At 32.7% G+C, this 22238-nt stretch overlaps 1 protein-coding gene across 36 annotated transcripts in view; it reads right to left on the bottom strand.

Moving 5' to 3' along the window:
- Nucleotides 1-22238, bottom strand: part of LOC660769 (basement membrane-specific heparan sulfate proteoglycan core protein) — a 122952-nt gene that overhangs the window by 45724 nt on the left and 54990 nt on the right. For 5 of the 36 annotated variants that reach the window (XR_010334263.1, XR_010334262.1, XR_010334261.1 and 2 more), the window contains exons 1-2: nt 10723-11006; nt 2024-2160 (exon numbers count right to left, since the gene is read on the bottom strand). The exons of the other annotated variants lie outside the window; for them this stretch is intronic. The gene's annotated coding sequence lies outside the window, so the exon portion shown is untranslated. Of the gene's footprint in view, nt 1-2023; nt 2161-10722; nt 11007-22238 lie in introns of those variants that run through there. 36 annotated transcript variants of the gene reach the window in all.

Below are 22238 nucleotides of genomic sequence, written 5' to 3' on the forward strand. Positions count from 1 at the left end.
ATCTTTCCAGGTTAATAACCTTGACATGATTTTCGGTTTATAAAATAAAGAAACGAACAAACGTTTAAGGCTTGTACACACTATTTTCAAACGGTTTGTTTAGATTTTTAATAAGAATCTTATCCACTTACCCACTGATTTGTATTTTCATTCATAAATTAATATAAAAGTGTTCTAAAAAAGATGCTTCAAACGGCAACTGATTTTGCAACTTGTAAACTATACAAATGTAACAAGCTAATAAATAAGCCTTTTTTATTAGTTAAAATTCAGGAACGCTGATTTTTGTATTTTGACTTCGGGCCCTGTATGCTACAGTAGCACAATAAAACGTGATTCTGTTAAGTAATTAATTTTTTATGGCAAACAGGACCCCGTTTAATTTATTTCCGATGTAGTAGTAGCTGAGTAAAATGTAATAGACAAACGTTTAGAATTAATTACATACTCTAAATATAGTAGAACGTCCTTCTATTTCTGATTTTGTATTACAATGCACAGTGCGGTAAAATCGCAAAATTGAGCTATTTATTGAATCAACCGTAATTTGCAATTATACATTGTTGTGTCTGCATATTCATTAGTTGCACGAGAACATTGTATGTCACATATTATCATCTGCATAATATTAAATTTAAAAAATTGTTGAATTAAAAAGAAGTGACTCCTTCCTTGATTCAAACAATGTAGTCAAAATTTGGTTGGGGTCAGCTCCAAGTTTTCTTAGAACTTTTGTTAGATGTTAATGAAAAAAACAGCTAGCACTATTAAGATCTGGTGTGTTAACCATCTTATCTAGAGTTAGTTATAACATTTGCAGATTTTTTCTCTTTCATTTGGTTTGATTTTTTATCCTAAAATTATCAAGTCCAACATTTATACTAGAAAACACAATAATAGAAGTTCTGAAGGAGTGATAGTGTTCACGGAGTAGCTGAAGTCCAAAAAGACTTGGTCGTAAAAACACCACCCGATATATGAGAACATAAAAAGAGAAACTTTTAATTCGCTTACATAACAGTCACCTGTTACCACATGAAAACAAAAAGAAAACAAACTTGGACAAAATGCAGATTCATTATCACGGAACAGGTGGCATTTCCAATCTTCTAGCGTTACACCCAAACAACTCTAAAATGGTAACTGTATAATGTAATAGGTTTGTATTTATTTGACATATCCGAACTACTCAATTTATATTCATTAATATTTATTATTTTTTGACATTAATTGCAGCATGTGGGTTAACAATGGTTAACCCCAAAAAATATTCTACTAGATATTATTATTAGAACAAGGTAATATTTAAATAAAAAAATATCGTTTTGACAAAAAGTTAAATAATAATTTTTATGACTTACTAGTTAATTAATTTGGTGTCAAAGAAGGTAAGATGATAGTTTCTGCTTCAGGAAACGTACACCGGTGTTACATTCTCACTTTTCAATTAAAAAACAACGGAAACAAAAATTACGAGGAAGAACAGTTGTTCTCTGCGAAATACACACGTAGGCGTTGAAAAGATTTATTAACGTGTCAAGTTTCCATGGTTGAAATTGAAATTATAAAATTTCTTGAAAACATAACATAAATAAATGTACGAGTGATTGAAACAATAATTTTCGAAATTATGCGTGCAGTAAAAATTTAAAAACTGCGAAACTTTCCAATTAACAAAGACATTAGGTCCAATATGTGTCCGGATGAGATTTATCCCAACGCGCAGCGAGGCAATAAATTAACCAACCACAAAAACGTCGAGGCCCTTTGAGAGATATTAACATAACTCGCAAAGTGGCATGAAACGTAATAAACAGCATTGTGGTGGATAAAAGAAATGCCCCATTTTTAATCCTTTTCTACCAAAGCAAAGCAACGACTCGCACACAAATGTTAGCGTCGGTGCAGTGCAATTTTCTTGTCACCGAAATATGTTTCAAATTTACTGTGAACTAAATGAAAACTAAGAAGTCCGTGTTCAGTTTTGTTTACGTACACACATACACTTTTTAAAGATAGTTACCTGAACTTTTGGCTAAAGCTAACAACACAGCTGAAACGCAGACAATATATTTCTTCATTTTTTGGGTCACTTGCTAATAGAGTTTTTCCTAATAACAATAAGCTGATTAGACTGGAGATGTGCACATGTTGTTAACTCTGTAGAAAAAACAAACACGCCATCATTTAAACCATCCAACACGAAATGTTTGTTTGGGTGTGTTTTATTATTATTTTCCAAAGCACATAACGCTGCTACCTTCACTCTGTTAGATCGATTGCAACTAATTTAGTCCCCTTGGAAGCATCAACTCTTCGTGAAGAATAAACAAAACTATTGTAAAACAAATACAGATAAAAATGATAAGTGGGCTTAGGAACAATAATTTCTGTGACAAGTTATGTAATTCGGGAAAAATGAATGGATTAAACGGTGTCCAAAACTAAAAATAAGAAAAACACCCAGTGAATGATTATGGCAAGCCATCGATTTAACACGTCTTTGGGGTGCTTTTTAGTATCCATCTATGTTTAAATTGCGGGGAAATCCGACCATTTCCGCTCTCGCCAGCCCCCAGTCCAAACAAATGATTTGGCGGTAACCTCCTTAAGTAAAATTATTTAATTTGCGAGTTACACAAGGGAGCAAGTAATTCGACCCTAGACGCAGCCGTATTCAAATTGGTTAACTCAGTCCGTACCTTCGAAACGTAATAATACAGAACCCATTAAATTTCTATATTAGCATACAATGTAATTTGCAAGGTATTAAGTTTATACTTTAGGAAAACAAATATAGCTGATATAATTTAGACTTCTTGGTTGACAAACGGGTTGAAATTAAAATGTACACCAAGTACTCGCTAAACTTAATATTACAGCACAAAGGGGAAAAATTTTAAGTTAATTTCATTGCCGGGAACAGGTATACATGTTACGCCCGTTTTAATTGCTTTATGTTTATAATAATTGGCATTCCTACATTATTACGGAAATTTCGTTCTCGCAGCAAACTCGTGAGCATGATTCGTAACAAAGGAACGTGTGTCGTAAGTCGCTGCAGCAAAATGAAAAACTGTTCGTGATTTACATGTTTGTTAGGAGGATCAAAAACCCCACCGGATAATTTGAGTGTCCCAATTAAGGTCCGGAACTGCACAATTCTAGATTTAATCCAAAAAAATTGCGCTCTGCACCCCAAATTTATAATGCATAGCGAAATTGAATTCGTGAAACAGGGCTTGTGCATTCTCGCTTCTCCCCGAATAAATTTGTGAGTTTAATATTGGTGTAGAGGCAAACATTACTGTGATTTAATAAAACATAACCTACAGTGATAATTAGATTTCAGGTCCCTTTAATCCTTCATCAGACCTTTCCAGCGGCAACATTCACACGTTATATTTAGTTAATAAATGTGAGAAGTGCAACCAAATTATTTACACACTGAGAGGGAAATTGATAAATATTTTTGTATCGATATTAAACAAGAGGACGTTGAACCGACTCATAATAAAGCTGCCTGATCTGTAACAAATCAGTTGAAAGGGACCGCCGAGTAGTTTTTTGCCACCGAAAATGATTAAACCACACCAAAATATACTCCATCACACCAGAAATTGTTTGTTTTACTTAGGAAGTTTGAAAAACAGACTTATTACGACATTGGACATGGAATTTCTTTATCAAAAATTGTTTGGTGAAAACTCACAGAACCACTGTTTTTTTAAAACGTACAAACAGCAGGTGAATGTGTAACAATTTTATTACAATAATCTGTCAACACGAAAAACAAGTTTTAACTTTCATCCTCTAGTTACAATATTTTTAAACCGATAAATTTTTCACGGAGCTTAAATAATCCATATTTATGCTAATCGCAGACTAAAAGTTCCACCAGAATTTGTCAAAATAAATATTAAACTGGTTGTGTGGGTTATGAAAAAGCTGATGTATTTGAAATAAAACACGAAACGGTTTCCCGATTTAATGTCAACCTAATATAAAATTAATCCATTAAAACAAATGAGCAAAAGAAACAAAAAATATTTTGAAATTGTAAATAGAAATATAAATGTTGCTGTTGAACCATTTTTTAGACCAATGACCTCAAACACACCGTTTTTATTTAATAATAATTGCAGATGTGTCCGGTCGGTAAAAATACGCGGGAATAAATCAAAAACTTATTCATAACAGCTCCCTGTTGGCAAACCGTATCATTTGCGATCTCAACGAGCCTGAAACTTTACATCTCGTACGTATATATCTTTGTAAATTGTCCTCTTTATAATACTGTCAACAACACTTTACCGTCGACGCTGAACTCAATTTAAAAAAATTGAAATGTAAGTATTTTCGATTATTTCAATGACGAAATTGGAGTTTGGGCATAAACTGCACTGAGCATTTTGCTTGCAACGTTTAAAAAAGTAAAAGTGCACTCGTAGCCGGGATGAATAAGTCAACAGAACATTTTTCCTGGCAAACCGTCCATCGAAATGTAATGCATGTAGGAACAACTCTGCCATCTGATCCATAAATTTCGCATCGCCACAATTAGCCAACTGAGTAAATTCCGGTTTGATATAGTAGAATAGCCGCAGTTTACCAAAAAATTAAACTCACTCAAATTTTCCTCCCAAACGGTGTACATATGAATAAATAAAGCCGTCGGCTGCAGTCCTGCCGAAGCCAAAAAGTTTTATAATTTGTACAAGAAGCGGTGGAGCAACGCAACGCAATAATAAATACTTTGCAATAAATTAGCAGGCCTTACACCAAGAGTAACAAGGTAATTTAAGTGATGTTTAAACTGCAAGTAACGCCAGGGTTAAATATTCACAACGTTTTAAACACACTTAATGGCTATGCTAAAGAATTTTTTTCTTCAACTGCATTTTCATGCAAATTAATTACCAGAAAAATGAAAAAGAAACGGCTTAAAGCCACCGTTCTGTGTCCGATATGCGAGCTTAAATTATTGACGTAAAAAGCCGATTCTTGGGAAATTAATGGAATCCTGAAAAGAATTTTCAAGATTACCATACGCGGAGACTCTCAGTTTCATATTTCTTAACAATGCAACGTTTAATAGTATAGTTTATTGGTCAGGGCAATGACGTATGGACTTTATCTCGACGAAATAAAAAGATAACTCAATACAATTATCATAGCTTATCGGATTCGTTATGATGTTTGAGCATGAAAATTGGAACAGGCGAGCAGGGATAGGCTAATTGCGGACGGAGGACACACGTTAATGTCTCAAATAAAATATAAAACTGGGCAAATGTTTAATTTGCAACAAAAATCAGTGACATGGTATTAAATAAACAAGTATTCGATGATGCTACCTGAAACAGTATTTACACAAATGCAATAACATCCGCAACAAGCTTTTGCTCAAGTAAAAAGACGAGCTTTCTACAAAAACTAACGATAATACAAGAATTACATCCCATATTTTTCCCAATTTTGAATCATAAAATTATTAAATATGTCTATGGGTTCGTAAATACCAGGACTCGTATAAGAACTCTTCAGAGCTTTATCTTCGTCTCGTAAATATTAATAGTGAAATCACATTTCGCCATCCCTTGAGCAACAATTTTTGTATATGCGAGTAACATTCAGAAGATGCAAATAGTTTATTTACACAAAACCCTTAAATACACCAACTAATACTATTCTTTATTAGCGCAGAGCCAAACAAGACACCAATTAAAAACGAAAAAATCGGCATCCGGCAAAACACAATTTTTATAAATGGATCATTAGCAACAAATATTTAACTTTCGGGTAAACATTTGTAGAATCTTTGAAAGAATTAAAGTTTGTTTAAAAATCCGTCTCTTTCAAAGTTACAAGTAAATCGGTTAATGAATCATTACGCAACGAATCAAATCCCATCAATTCCCGGAATTCTTTACAGTATTATAATTGTCCTTGAAACAGTTTATTAACATAATACAGAAATATCTTGTATTTGATTAATATTTTATAGGCGATGAAAATAGTACAATTGTGTAATTTAAATAAATAAGCGGATTATAACAAAGATCAGTTTCTATAACTTTCTCAGTTTTAGTGGAATATTAAACAAGATTAAAGCTAAATATTTTATACGAAACTGGGGCAATTTTCCTAGTTCTCTTGTCTAAAAAACGACAGGAACATCGTATGAGAATGTAACAAACAATCTTTACAAAGAAACCTTGTGAATTAACGTATTGGCATAAATTCATTTACAATTTTGAAACTACAGATGAAATAAAATATGTAGCAAATTAGATCCCTTACTCCGTTGTGAAATTGGTAAAAAATTACGTTATACGACATTGTATATCATAATGTCGTAGTATAACAGAACAAATAAATATAAAAAATAGTGACTTCATAGCATAATTTATTTCTCAATTGGACCGCAAATCTGCACATTGTTTAATTAATCAAGATAAAATTTCTTGTATGTTTTAACAGCATCCTTATCTAATTAGGTCATTTACGAATTAAAACAACAAAAATAAAAGGCTTAATAAAATAAATACAAATTAATATCGCAAGACATTTCTTAAAAAAGCAAGATATTTATTCATGTCAGAATACCTGAAGATCTAAATGATATTTGATGAATAACACTTTAGTAATTAATGTATTAACTTTACTGCCAATTAATTGCAATTTCATAAAACTTTTACAATCTTAAAAAAAAAACTGGACAATTGAGTTTCAAACATTTATGTATAAATTATCACAGAACTTTGGCAAGCAAGCATGACATTTTAATTTATGCAAGATGACTCATTTCAAATTTATATTTTCGATGCAATTTGCACATAACATAGAACAGAATTTTATTTTACAGTAAGTGTCATTGAAAGATTTATGTCCTGAAGCAGGACATTAGATACTACAAGTAAAAATTAATTTTTGTTATTGTAAAATACATTTTGAGGCAAAACATTCCAAAAGTTTCGGCCTCTTCGGAAATGATTCGGCAATAACGCGCTTATTCGTATATCAAGCCCTTCTTAACGATATTTAAAAGTGTTATAATAAGGGATTTCAACCGCCGGTTTTGTAAAATAAACAATTCTCCATCCTTAATCTCCGTACCCTAGATTTCGCCTACAAATCTAACTTTTATCAAGCGAATTTGCATTACAATTTTACTCACGTTAAATGAGATAAGTTTACTACAACGAAATTACAGAAAAATCAGCAAACAATTATAGAATCGTGCTCAACGTTTATTATCACATTATTAAAATAACTCATTATTGTAGCAATATGTTATTATAATTTTTTTAAACTCGAGGTCAAATCAAAATATGTGGGATGAGGAAGCAATCGCAACTAGTTTTTAGTTTTAATTGCATTCCGCGCATAATTCGTTGTTACTTTTAATAAATAAAAGTAGAAAAAATTATTTTGCATTTTAATTATGATTTGTGACACAATTGCTGTCCCGCGCCAGAAGACACCAATGAAACATTTATTACATTAGTTACCCACTTATGGTTTCAAATTTGATAGTCTCGGCGGACAATGAAATTACCATTTCCATTATCCCCAATTCATATTTTAGTGCGCCATAGAAAACACTGCTTTCCCTAAATTTTGTAGAATGGACCTAATTGCTGTTCCATTTTTAAAGCAAACTTATGTCATAATTACCAGGAGATAGGGGCACATTAGCTTGCTCTAAGGAGCAGATGCTGAAACACGTATTTGTATTTTATTTGTTCTGTTGTGTTTTTTGTGCGAATTTATCGCATTAAGCGAGAGATACCTTAATAGAATCCAGAACTTGGATGCACAACGAGCCTAATACAGTCTGAGAAATTTATATTTCAATTTAGGGCTTAAAAGAATTATTTAGTGCATTTAGGTTATTGTTCCGACATTGTGAGCCTCAAAAGCACATTTCGTTGAGACAACTGTTGTTGAGCAGCCGAAACAAAAGAAAATCGATGCGTGGTAACACGATTTGGTTAAATTTGATTTCCTAACAAAAGACCGACTTGGAGAGCACGCCTCCGGCCGATAGGTCCAAGACAAACTTTCAATTAGATACAAGAACGTTTTTCTTAGGTTCGTGAAAAAATCATGTTTATCAGTACTTGGGAAATAGAGCGACTTGGTGCTTCCTATGAGCGGTAATAACGCAGCTGATTAAAAACGGATATTTATAGGTAACGTAACCAATTAGAGAGCTGTCGCAATGCAATAAGAAAAACCAATTTGTTTAAATCAACGAAAATTTATTTGAAGACAAAAATAGTCGCTATTTCGCCACGAGTTTTTGAAATTAAAACATATGTTGAAAACTGTTGTTGTTTACAATTTTTATACACAGCCTGTCCCAAATTAATCGTCCAGTTTGTAGTCAGTGTATTATTTTAATCCAATTTCTTTCATGTCGTTGTTTTTGCAAGCTGACACATTAATTAGGAAGCCACCACTTTTTCCAGGCTTTCGCTATGCGTGTAATCGCCAATTTTGTAAATAATTCACTAGTTATCACACACTTTGCCATGTCGCGAAAGAGAATTGCGATAAATTCTATTGTTCGCATTTTGTTCCTTATTTCCTTGTATGTTTCATTATACAGAAACGACAATAAATTTTAACGTTGGAAGCATGATAAGAATTTTGAATATTGCGGTGTCTCTGTGCTTTAATTCAAAATTTCCTATTTAACATCTACCTGGTTATCCTTTAATGTTCTTTTGTGTGCAGATTTAGCAATTCAAAACGTTAGCACCGCATCGGACACAGCCTATTTGTTTTAGTTATCATAACTGTATTAGAATAGAAGGAGTACGTGTGCACAATAATTATTATTCAGTTGACAATTAGTTTATCGCCAGATATTGTAGATAATTACTCTAAAGTGATTTCAGTTCAAATCTGTGAATAAGCCATCTCTACTAAGCGTAAGAAACATATAGAAAAAGAAATAAAAAGTATAAAAAAACTTTAACCAATACTTTATTAGCAATACAGATTAATGCATACTTTTGTTTTTTCTACAATCGCTTAAAATCGTTTCTTCAAGATTAGAAAATCTTTGAAAAATTAAAAAAAATCCTTTATGGTTCAGGATGATACGTTTTTAAGGATAAATAAGGTATATTCAGCCTTTCCATGGATTTCCTCGTTCTATTTTTTCACCTGAAGTTTTAAGTGGTATGAAATTTAATGAACAATAATTTAAATCTAACTGTAGTGTCAAAATATTATAAAAAAGTAAATAAAGACCACATGTATTTTTGTTTTTTTTTTTTTGTTAATTTTCACAGTAATGCGGAAATTAAGCATTTCTGAACATGGCGTAAATCGTAAATGAAATGATGTAAAAAAAACAAGTATAGTTTTGGATACTTTTTTATATTTTTTTATTGGAAATATACTACTAGTAGTTAGAAAATTCTAATAAAATTAGCAAGAGGAATTGCTCAATTATTTGAGAAGAAATTATTTTGAGAAAAAAGTTAAACTGGGTAATTTCTAGACTTTTACAGAAAAAACACAAAAATAGTCATTTTTTAAGCTGATTTATTTCTAGATAGTACTACAGATTTTTTTCATTTGAAAATGATTTAATTTAATATTATCCTGCGTTAAATTCTCGGTTGAACTGCAGGAGATTTATGGTAATAGTATAGTTCAAAGATTCTTTGTCTAAAAGTAATTACCAGTCTACGTTATTATAAAATTCCATTGAAATAGTAAAAGGCCTAAACCATAAGCAACTCTAAAAATATTTAAGAAGAAAAAACTACGTTAAAAGAATTCCTTGGTCTTTGTGATAATTGAACAAAAAATAATAGTCTAATTCAATTTTCCGATGAATTCAAATGTATTTACTCGTAAGAGCGCTATTTTCAAAAGTTGAGTTGCCTAGCTTGATAATTCGGCCGCCAAAATTAAGTCCAATTTTTCAAAACAAAGGATAAGATCAGAAGAAAATTCGATGATGATTTTTTAATCGGACTTACGCGTCTTTTAATTTAAAAAATCATAACAAATATCGGTGTTTGAAACAAATGGATAGACCGGCCTTACTTACATTGGAAAATCAAATAATTTAGACTAAAATTTATAAACATTGTTAAATTTTATTACAAGAAAAACCAAAAATGCAAAAAAATTATACATAAACAATTTCTCTGTTACGCTCTGTAATTGAAAAGTTTACGATTTCAAACGCTAGCTATTTTTTTAAAATACAGTTTTATCCCAAACTTAATTATGTAAAACACCTTGACGGAGTTTTATTTCGTAGACTGCCCATTTTTTTTAAATTGATTTGGAAAACACCACAAAAAGTGGCTAAAACTTACGACAACAAATTTTAAACTCATTACTTTGTAGTAAAAACGCCACTTACTTTAAGGAAAGTGTTAGATGCAGTAACTGATGTATACGACAAAATTTCAGTGGATATTAACCGAGACGCGTTAAGTAGTAAAAGTATAGCAAGCCCATTTTTGTTCAATAAATTTCCAACATTGAGAGCTTAATATAGAACTAGAGTGACTAGACAGACAGTAATAAACTTCTTTACAACACACTATAAATCCAAGTGGATTAAAAATGTTACAATTTGCAATAATGACACACTTATTAGAAACTTTAACCCGAATTCAAGTGGTAGCAGCGTTATCCTTGTGGAAAAATAATAAAGCACCAACAAATCAGTGACATAATTACCCTCGGAAACGGTGTTGCGAAGCACGAAAAACTTTTAAAACCAAAAGAAAACCGCACACACGTTGACCAAACTCAAAAAACCAAAAAAACACAAAATCACACCATTATAACAGACATAAAGTTGGTAAGCCGGCAGAGAGATCAATCAGTGGATTGACAAGGGTGAGCGCGCGATGAAGTCGAAAGCTTGTGCTGAAAAACCACTTGTCGGATGTTCCAAGCTGAACACGACAGACCGCGACGACTGAATGGAACAGCGTGCGACTTGTCCTTCTGTATATAGCATCGGTAGTGTTCAAGCGCACAATCTACCGTCTGTTGCATCCCGTGTTGTGGTCTTGTTGGGCCTTTGCCCGATCACTGATAAACACCTTGGTAAAGTTATACATGATTCATTTCACGCTTGATAATTAGAAGTGATGCAAGCGAAAAGTGCAACGCGAGAACGACGCTTGGACTGAAAACTTGGGATTGTTGACCTTTCTCATTCTTGAAGTGTAATGAAAATGAAGGAAATTCGCAGAAATTGATTTCAGGGGGCTTACGAGAAACAGCACGGCGCTACAGATGCATCCACACTTTATTTACAACCTGATTCCGGTCGAACTTCGAACTATAAAGCTTTAGCCAAGTGTACAATTTGGTGGCCCACAATTTTTAACCACGCAGTCAAACTTCACAAAAGTCAAAGTGTTGTAAAGTGGTAATGTGGTGAAACATATAGCACTTTACATAGTTATATTCCACCAAAAACAACACATTATTCTTAAAAATTCATTACACTAAAACCAAGAATGACAGAAAAAATAAAATCAGCGTAGAAGAAGAAAGTATGAGCTGTGCTTTCACATTTTTTGAAGAATAAATTGCAGTTGGAGACATTAACTATTATTTCAGTAGTCGAAAAAAAAAAATTTCAACTTATAAAAATTATAATGTAATATGAACTTTAGCGATGCTTATATTGTAAGCCGGACTATTTGAATCCTTGTATGAACAAGGCAGGAGCTACTGAAGAGCAATTTAAACATTTATTGTGGCATCATTTAGTCCATCAACTAATTAACCGGAAAATAAATAATTCAAACATCGAAAAGATGTAGGGCTTGTAATAGAAATACCCCACCCCTTAATTTTTCGTAATAAAATCAAGCTTAGGTTGCTTTTTCCTTTCCAGAACATACGTCCCGTGCTCACTTTAAGACATGAAATCTTGCTTACAGGAGTTATTGTTGCGAATAACTTCAATGATAATAAAACTTGATTAAAAGTTAACCAAGCTAGGTTGTGTAGTTAGTCCAAATGTAAAATTATTTTAACTTTGGGTTTACAGCGTAAAAGTATTTTCAACTTTATTACAATCTTTCGCTCAACACTTCCTTAGTAAGTGGCTATCAAGAACAGAAATAATTTGCGGGTCACCGATTTACGTTGTTTTTATCCCAAAATACCTTCATTTGTTACCGCTATTTTTAACTTTCAGCAGTTCAATTTATCCAAATGATCAAAGCCGCGGAAATGATTTCCATTAACCACTGTAACAATAACAAATTAAAATAGCAAACACTACTCAAACTGCTAAGAGAGATGACACGGACAGTTTCAGCAATATTCCATTTTTAAGAGGCACTGTAATTTAACTGCAAGTCGTTATGTAGTGATTTTTATTAATTTTTAACATAACTAACAGAGCGGTTACCGCATGTGGAGAACTATAGCTCTGACCTCCTTTTCCTTACTTTCAGAGAAAATAAACTGGGATGATCAAAATAATCTTAGACTTCACAATCACATGTCACATCAGTGGATAAAGTTGTTTGTGTTATACGGGATGATAATGAAATATGAGTAAATAACGAACCAATGGTAAAAACGTCAAAAATAAAATTAAAATCTGTCCAGGTCTACTCGCAACATAGGTCCGTGCACATTTGTTTGTAAATCATGTAAACACATTTAAAAATTAAATGTTGTAGATGTCCACCTAGTGACACAAATAACAAATAACTCAAAGCTTAAATTTTGATTTACCGTTTCCAGTAATAGCTGCAATTGAAATTCAATACTGGACTAGGTCATCTGTAGCGCAATAAAACAATACTTCTCACTGTGATTTTTTAAAAGCCCACATATGTAACTGAAAGAAAATAAAAAACAAACGTAAAACAAAAAAAACAGAAAAAGATTTAAACCTGCAAAATTATACCAAGTTTGGTTACTTTTAATTAAAAGAAAACATAAAGTTAATGCATTTTGGCAATTTTTGGTTTTTACACTAATGATGATTGAATCTGGCATTTTGTGCAATCAACAATCATTGCTGAAGCACCTTTATAACAAGTTGAAGGAGAGCGTGTAGATTAGGAACATAAAATATGCATTACTCTAAAATAATAATAATATAATAAATAACTCATATTTAGACAATTAGAGATCTGCAACGGTTTGAATAATGAACAGTTTCGTTGGTGCTATCGACTTTGTTTTAATCATATAAGTACGTAAAATTGCAGCGCCTTAGGAACTGAGCTTCCTTTTGTACCCTCATTCCTGATCATAGTGCGATCCTTTCTCCGTATTAACACTCCCATGTAATCATTGCTTCATTAAAGACATCCTCGTCCGCATTTCGTATTTAACACTGGTTTTAATGTTAATAGTTAGCATACCAGGCTAATAAATAACAATATTTTCATGAACGAACTTTGCTTAAAGTTCACGCATTCGTAAATATACAAAGCAACAATGTCGAGTATGATGCATACCCCAATTTAATTTACATGACCTTATTACCGCATCTTTTGGCACTAAAAAATTGTTTTACTGACGGGTAAATTTAGAACGAAATAAACAGTGTGCCTTAAAACATAAATAAAACCGTATCACATTTTATTCACTTTGAATAAAATAGCAGGAAATTTTGTCACGGTGACGCAATCAATTAAAAATTGAATTCATTCGCTGGATTCGCGGCGCTAAAACGTAAATAATTAAAATTTGTTCGAATTGTTGCAGTAGGAAGTGAAATAATACATAAAACAACAGATAAAACAGAAATAAATATTAAGTCATAATTATTTTTAAACACCTTGCTAAAAATAAGCAAACGAAATGCTCCAAGTCAGTGAAAGTGTAACAAAATTTTGAACTAGACCCAAATAAAATTAACGGAGTGATAAATTAGGGCAATTATAGAAATCAGAAGTAAAATTAGAATAAGTCTGTACTTTCGTCTCTTATTCGCCAGTAAATTTTCCGTTATTGCTCCGTCAAACTAATTGAATTTGCATCGTTTTCGTCAAAATTTCAATAAATTCTGTTCAAGAAAATCACCAATTGAATTCGAAAGAACGATCAATAAAAATGCGGCACGTATTCCACTAAGTACTCCTTTATTTAACGATCCTGAAAAATACCATAATCAATTTCTGCCTGTTTTAAATTCATCGCGTGCGTCCTGTCAACTTTATGATGTATTTACCTCCGAATAAATAGAAATATCATGACAAAACCGTTTAGTTGCTTTAGAGATTATTTTCCATAATGTTTCGGCGGCAAGCTTTCAGGATAATTCTGATCAATTTAAGATTGCGCGTTATTGTAGGAAAAATTTGAAAACTTTCAAGCTATTCTTGGAAATTTATGGGCTGCTGATAGCCGTCATACAATTACTTTTGCTGGAATTATTACTAAGCATAGGTGCTGAGCAAATTATTATCACTTTTTTGAAGCTTAAACATTCGCCCAGTTTTCCTGTCGAGATTTTCTTGTTTTACCATTACGGCAAATGCACGGTATGTGCGATATTTCGGTTTCAGAAATAGTTTTTGGCAAACATCCATCCTAATAATAGAAAACATTGGATATTTTTATTATTTCTCAATTTTGTTTTACATTAAACAGATCGACATGCCTTTTGATGTAAAACACATCTCCAATAAAATTCGCTTTTAGTTTCATTTACGCGAGAACCAAACTGAATTAAACATTAATGAACCAAATTATAGGTCGCTATTACGTAATAATTTATTTATAAAAATAGCGAATTAATTGTGTAGACCGACGACTAGACAAAATGCAGAATTAACTAAAGCGTCTTTTACTAAATTAAAATTAATCGCTCGCTCCAATAAAAATTGTCGTCTTGTCAATTTAGCTCATGTCAGCTTTGGATTTATGTGTGTGAAGGCAACGTAATAGCTTTACAATAATAAATATTTCGTGGCCGGCCCACCTTGGAGAATCGAACGCTGTATTGGCATTCAATGGAAGAATGAATCAGTGTAGAAGCGATTTGAAAATTATGCATCAAAAGCTGCATTTCCGGAATGTACAAGCGCAAAGTTTTAATTTGCATATAGCCTACTTTCAGAAATTTTTGCAGATGTGCTTTGGGGAGATTTTTATTAATTATGGAGGATAAATTCTCAAAACAATTGTGCAGATTGTGGTTTTATTTTTTAAGACCGATCAATAGTGATGCTTAATGGCGCCGATTAACTATTCCATTTCCATTATTAGTATCGTGTATGGGTATTGGTAAAAATGTCATGTTCTTCCTACAAGTTATCTCATCTGATAAGTAGCACGAGAGAGTGGATGAGCGAGTAAACGCTAATGGACATGTTTATAAAATAATATTTAAATATTTTATGATTATAATAATTACGTTCCAATACATTTAACTGGATTAAATATTAAAAAATGCATCAATGTAATGAAATCAACTCTTTAATAGCGCAACTTTGCAATTTTATAACTTTGTAGAACACCAGATTTTACAATGAACAACGCCTAGTGGCTTTTTGTTGATATTAATGTTTTTGTTCTAAATCAGCTTAAATGATGAAACATGATTTCGAAATCAGCATAAATTATTTATTAACAACTACGAAACAAGAACCAAACAACTGGAGGCTTAACTGTTTTGTCTGATCTAAAGTGATTTTACATGTTCATATTCAATTGAGTATTATCAAAAGTATATTCATCCAAATAACGTGCTTCTTATACATGGCTTAAATTTTTTATTTTTATTAAGTGGCCACGTATTTTTTTTTGTATTCCACAGTTTAAACACAGTTTTTTTATTTCTAAAAAGGATTAAAGTATGAAATAATTTTCAAGTCTAGACATTCTATTACCCAATTTATTGGAAACGATTTTTTAATTTACTTTAAAATTTTAAATGGTGATCGCTAATTTGCTTCTCTACATAGCTCTACTATGCGTTCGATTTAATATTTAGAGCGTTTTTTTAATGCAGATTATTATTATTTTAATATACCTTCAGGAATAAACAAAAAATTAAAAAAGTGAATGTTGAAATCTTTATTTAAGAACGAATGTGTTGTTTGTTCGTGGTGTTGCTTAATCCTTAAAGTTGTTTCTGGAGTAACTCCATAAAATTAGTTATTACTGACATTTTTTTTTCACACATTCCTTCAAACATCGATATTCTCGTAAAATTTGAGATTTCAATGTTTTATTTTAAGAAATATTCTTTTCTAAATAATTACCAACTATTTATATTAACAGTTGACATTCGATATTATGTTTTTTTATTGGTAGGTAATTATGAATCGTTCTAGAAAAATTTTATGCGTAAAATTGCATTAACAAAACTTTACCAATCAAAAAAAAATATTTATCGGTACGTAAATATTTAATTTTATTTTGTAAGTATTAAATATTCATCTCGGCCCACACACTATCATCACGACTGGTTCAGTCCACAAGTGTAACATTAGTAATTAACATTAGCTTCCAGTGCAGCTGTGTTAACCCAGAAGCTCCAATCGCCTCACCCAACAATTTCACTTTCATCCAAAAGCTCTAGCGTCCGAACGTGACGCTCTTGCAGTCTCGCACTTTTTTCCTAAGTGTTCGTATTACTAAACTTGTAATATTGCAAAGAAAAATGTAATGTGCGGATTTTTCTTCCAATATTTCCGCACATTAGTACGTGATCTTATCGTGCCGGGCGATTCCGGAATCGTGAAACTTCCTCCAAACTGAGAAATCCAAACGGCAACACGGAAATGACTTCAGACGACCCAAGAGCATGATGCGTTAAGATTGCGGCACATGTGACGAATGAGATAATGTGTATGTTATTAATGTTAAATATATGACCCGCGGCAACGTTAGAGCCGCCATCCCCGGGTTTGATGAAACCCATCTGTGTTGGTGCGAACCGATACAATAGTTCTTAATTTGAACGATTGAAATGGGACAAATTCTTAAGAGGTGTAATTCGAAACTCTCGCGGACATCCATAAATTTTTTTTGAAGGTCCCTAAATTAAAAGACTGAGAACAATTTGTTATTAGGTTTTTAAGAGAATTTACAGCTCATCATGACATTTGCCTCTGGGGAATTCAAACCGGGATTTATTAGCTATACAAAGTTGTAATTAATGAACAAAAAGTTCCGAAATTTATGAAGAAACTTACTGAAAATTTGAAAAGGCAATTACCAAACTGTAGTCACATAATTAATAACACACCCACTTTATGGGGCACTAGATGATTAAAGAAATAGAAAGACCAACAAAAGTATGAAGTATTATTGGCACAAGAAATAAAGTCCTAAAAGCTCAAGAACATAACATACATTTAAATAAATGGATTACAACTGTTGCTTTCTTGTACGCTTGTCTCCAGAATCTATTGTTATATTTATATAAATATCAAGTTCAAGACGGCGAAGATATCTAAGTGCAAAATGCGTGCCGAGCCAAATGGGAACGAAATCAAATGCGTATTGCAAATAATAGGCTTTAATTGAGTCCATGAACCCGATCCAGAAATTTTAATTTAGTGTTAATTTTTGCAATAAAATCTTCAACTAATTTAGTTTGCTGAAACAGCAGTTATTTGTTCTGGAACCGCCTGTAGACGAAAACACTGCGAGTGTTCAATAATAATTGGATACATTCGTTAAACAGATCAGTTTAATTTAAAATATTCATTTACATAAAATGCAGTTATCGAAGCTGATTGAAAATTCTGTTTTGGTATTTTAATTTTGAAAATGGTCGGTTGACAATTTGATTGGTAAACAACATCGTAGTGTGCAATTTAACCAAATGTCCCCAAATTAAGCCATTCCCACCATCCGCGCGTATAACTAACTACTTGTTTAAGTTACGTTTTTGCAAACTAAAAAGAAGGATGAGACGTTGGGTTTATATTTTGGATGTGGGGCTTTTTTCAGGTCGCTGAATATGAATGATGAGCAAACTGGAGCCAATTTGTAACCGCGTTCACCTACCATCAAAATTACTCAAAATTTATTAGCGCCGATTAGCCCTTGTTATCAAATTATCCCTTGTAATTCGAACATGCGCATTATGAAAATAGTGTATCTAATTACGTCCAATTAAACGGCAACATTATACCGCCAAAGCCTCGAATATTAATTTATATTTCAGATCAGGTGTCGTTTTCAATGAGCTCACAATACATTATTTATTTTTCGGGTTAGTGCCCACCCGCCGAAATTAAACATTCCACGGACAAATAGACGTGTCAATCACGGAATTAGATAAAAGTAGACATCTCATGAGATTATTTTCATTCAATTTCGATTCGGCTGACGAAGTTATTGTAGACTCATGCTGAATTTAAAGATAAGCGAAGACGACAACACAAGTATCACTATTTATTTGCCTTGCACGTAAACGAACTCATTACGAAACTTACTACATGCAATTTGGATAGTAAAAACAATTTATTAGATAGTGGCGTGTGGAGGCAGTTGTCATCCTCCGCCAAGCGATTCAGTTAAAAGCGCACTAACGTGTTACTTAAACAAGATGCTGAAAGCTTGGTCCGAGTTTTGATCCATTCCTAATGAATATAAAGTGATTGCTTAGGCCAATAAATCTTGCAAGGGTGTTTTTCACGTTTTGAGAGCGGAAAATCAACTCCCGGCCGACATCCAGATTTACGCAGGATGTAAATATGTGTATAGTGGGGCTGAAGGGGCGGACGGGGCTGTGCGGCATGGTGCCAGGCCCGAGCGGACACAGCCACAGGTCCCCAGACACGACACCCCTGGGGGTGGCGGCATCGCCGCCCTCCACCCTCAGACCAAGGCATCTATCACAGTTATCATGTCGAGTGGTTTTTAATCTGTTCCATAACTCAATAGATTTTATTGGACTCTTCAGAGAATTTTTACCGTTTTCGCCACTATTATTTTGCGCAAGAAAGAACCACTGGGAGCTTTGCCTAATTGTTACATTTATTACTTTACTTCCAATAAAATACGAAATTTATTACCCTTGTAAATATAAACCTATAAACATTTAAACTGTTAATTATTCGTAACCAAGCCAGAAAAGAAGAATGTGCAAAACTTAAAATAAAAAATGGTTTCTAGAACTCGTAACAGTGCTTTAGAGAACCATTAATATAAGTAATATAACAATATTACTTGTACTTAAATAATTCCTGCGTCTGCTAAAAGCGCTCGAGTTTCGTTTTCAGCGGTGAACTCTTTCAGAACAAGCCGCAATCATACACATCAAAGGTTCGTTATCTTTGAAAGTGTGTACGATGATGTTGCGCGCTTCCATAACCGGGTGTTTATTAATAAATCGAATTCATGATGGTGGTTATAAACTCAATTCAGTCCAATTAAATATGAAACGCGGTTCCATCAATTTTGAGGACCACATTTAGACTTATTTACATCTGCTATTCGATATTCCGATTCGATTAAGATAGGGTTTCTAATATTTATTCGTGTGTGAACGGATGTCTTGAATTAACAACGATTTTTTCCGGTATCTGGCTGCCTGATAAATTGGCTACCTTGATTTCAACCGGGTGTGCTATTATCGAATAAACATCATACAAAATATATATTCAGTCCGGTTCAGTTCAACTACCGAATTTTCTACAAAAAATAGGCAGTAACGACCAGAGGAATAATTTTGATAGTGAAGCTATTTTAAAATCATCTCATTAATTTTTCAATACAAAATTGAAAATATGCTGAACTGAAAATGTAGAGCATTACCTTGCTTGCCTTTACTACCAACATTCAGAAGATGATTAAAAGATCACTAATTGGAACAATTACCGTGAAAAAGCCGATTAAAATCTTTGTAATAGTAAAGCAGATTTACTTTTGTGAAAAAAAATGTTCCAAACATGTATCTACGCCTGATCAGATAGTGTGAAATATGGCTAAAAGCAAATCTGATAAATTATAAAATATCGGTTCCATGTTTTATTTATTAAGCACATTAAAAACTAATAGGTCACTGCCATAAACGAAAACGCTCCAAGGTTTGAAAAAACTAATGCTTTCCCATTTTTCTACGAAATAAATGTATGAGTAGGAATTATTATCATTCCAAAGTATTTCGAAACTATCAAGATAAACCTAACTGTTTAATAAAATGAAAAAGTGATTGTCAAAAATGAGAAAATATTGTTCCCATGGCTTGAAAGATGCATTTGTATTTAATAAAAATTGAGTTCAAAAAATAATTATAGAAATAGTAATTAATTAGCACCTATTTCGAAAATCCTGAAATTATGAGTTTAAAATTGGTAAGATTTAACATCAGTGTGATTATAAAAATATTTTACTATTTAATTAACATAATCTTCGTCTTGTACAACTTCTTGTGATTTTTTAAATTGTTAAAAAATATGACTACTTCAATAAATTTGAGAAGAAATTAAGTTTTACCCACACAAAACTATGCAATAATAAAAATAATTATGTTTACACAAAATTAAACTTACTATAAATAATAATCTTTAAAATGCAAATGATTATAAGACAAGCAAAAATAACACAAATTTAAAAAGTCATTATTACGAAACCAGCAATTTAGGATAATGTAGTGTTATCTGAAATGCTCATTTTTATGTATGTTCTTATTATACTAATAACATTCATCTTTGATCGTTACCAGAACCTTATTCCTTTCGAAAATAAAATAAATTTTAAAACGGTATCCCCAGAAATTCCATTGTCGTTTTGAAAGCCCATCATTAATCATGGCCATAATTCTCTCATCCAACAGTGACCTATTGGTAAAGACGCTACTTAATCAATCTACTGTAAAAATGGTCCCTGATACATCTGTGATACATTTTAGATCGCCGTTAGGATATTAAGAAAACACCGATAAATCAGTTGAGCTTGGTGTTAAGTAATATTTTGTTATGGTAATTTTCAGTCATCAAATGCGCCGCCGAAAAGACACAGCGTCATCTCAAACATTCATTTGCAAAACACACCCGTGACCTATTCCACCGACTATTTTCTCCATTCTCATCATTTCATGAGCTTAATAATTTCTAGTTTACAAACCCAAAGCACGCCACGTTATCCAGTAATTAGTTAAAGATGACATCTGCACGGCATTAACCACCAATAAAATTTTTATGCTTTCAAATATGTCTCAATGCGATTATTCTATAAATAGTATTTTGCAACACTAAGTCACGGAAGGATTATGTCATTGTTAACGGCCCCCAGGACATGTGTGCGACAATAGTTTATTAATAGTTACAGAGTCAAATCTCTGGACCCCCTAAGCTTTTCCAATATTCTGACATATTTTTGTATAAGTAAGTTGTAGGTTTTATTTCTGAAAAATTGAGACAAAAAAGTGTAAGTGCGCTGGTGATTAAACGATTGGGGTGATAAATGTCGTAATTTACACTTAGGACAAAATATGAGTCGGGCTATAATAGGCCCGAACTGTGTAAAACCGCAAAGCCGAAGGAAACCGTTACAGCTGTCATTGAAATCGTTGCAGTGATCTACAAGCGAGTTTTTGTAGCATTAAGTCATCATCAGTCATCAGGAGAGACGGCATCTTTTAAAATAATTAATAATGCATGAATACCACTAATGTGTTGTAACTCGAGTGTTAAACAGAATGGGAACGGCAGCCGATATCGGGGTTAATTGGGCGAAGCTTTTTTCAAAATGAAAAATTTATCTGTTCAAACTAGAAACCGTTCCATTTGGTCAGTTTCGAATGCACGAAATGACCCATTAAAAAATAACAATAAAACCCGGTCCCGGAGGAGAGTAAATTCGAAATTAGAAATTTACTCTGCGCTAGTGTCCCGGATTTAATATGATTAATTCATTTCCTCCTCCCTTGGTCCGGAATAATGACTACTTTTTCCCCGGAACGACGATAAAAACTTGCTATTGACCGCAAACGCGCTTTGTTACTTTATGGAGTTCTTTTGTAGACTAGTTCATCGTAAGGATGCAACTTCGAAGGCACTTCACATGCAAATCGCCGCCTCTCTATGGTCTTTTGAATATTCATTCGTATCATCCGCCACTAACTTAACGCGACGTATTCTAATTCGGTTAAGACATGCACGTTCTCGGACGCTTTGAAAATTCCTTTATTGATATTGACACCAATTGCCTCCGGTCGATTTGTTGGCGAGTGCTTGCTGAATTTAAATTATTGATTGACGGAATTGCTGTGAGATGTATCACTGAGATATTTGATGCTT

Source organism: Tribolium castaneum, chromosome 5 (genome assembly GCF_031307605.1).
Source record: "Tribolium castaneum strain GA2 chromosome 5, icTriCast1.1, whole genome shotgun sequence".
Lineage (NCBI taxonomy): Eukaryota > Metazoa > Arthropoda > Insecta > Coleoptera > Tenebrionidae > Tribolium > Tribolium castaneum.